The sequence below is a fragment of the Lupinus angustifolius genome, chromosome LG02 (genome assembly GCF_001865875.1).
Source record: "Lupinus angustifolius cultivar Tanjil chromosome LG02, LupAngTanjil_v1.0, whole genome shotgun sequence".
NCBI lineage: Eukaryota > Viridiplantae > Streptophyta > Magnoliopsida > Fabales > Fabaceae > Lupinus > Lupinus angustifolius.
This window is the reverse complement of record NC_032010.1, coordinates 14,638,188-14,638,508: the sequence shown is the minus strand read 5'-3', so window position 1 is coordinate 14,638,508 and position 321 is coordinate 14,638,188.

Genomic DNA, 321 nt, shown 5'->3' with positions numbered 1-321 from the left:
GATATTCACTTGAAACTAAAGAACCTTATTCCTTGGTTTGACTCCCTTCCTACCGCCCCAAGAAAACCTTTCTTGCGGTGTAGCCCCAGCCAAGAACCTATTCTTTCTATCAAGAACACTAAGCTAATGAAGATACGACACAATCTTGTTGGTGGTAAGACACCTTGAAATTCCCAATGTTACAACACTTTTCACAACAAAAACATAGAGTAATCTAAAGCAATTATGATGCTCAAAATAGACAATTAAGATCTTACTCTAAAACTCAAACACAAGTCTCATATAACATGACAATGTATTAGTTGAAAACAGTTTTTACAT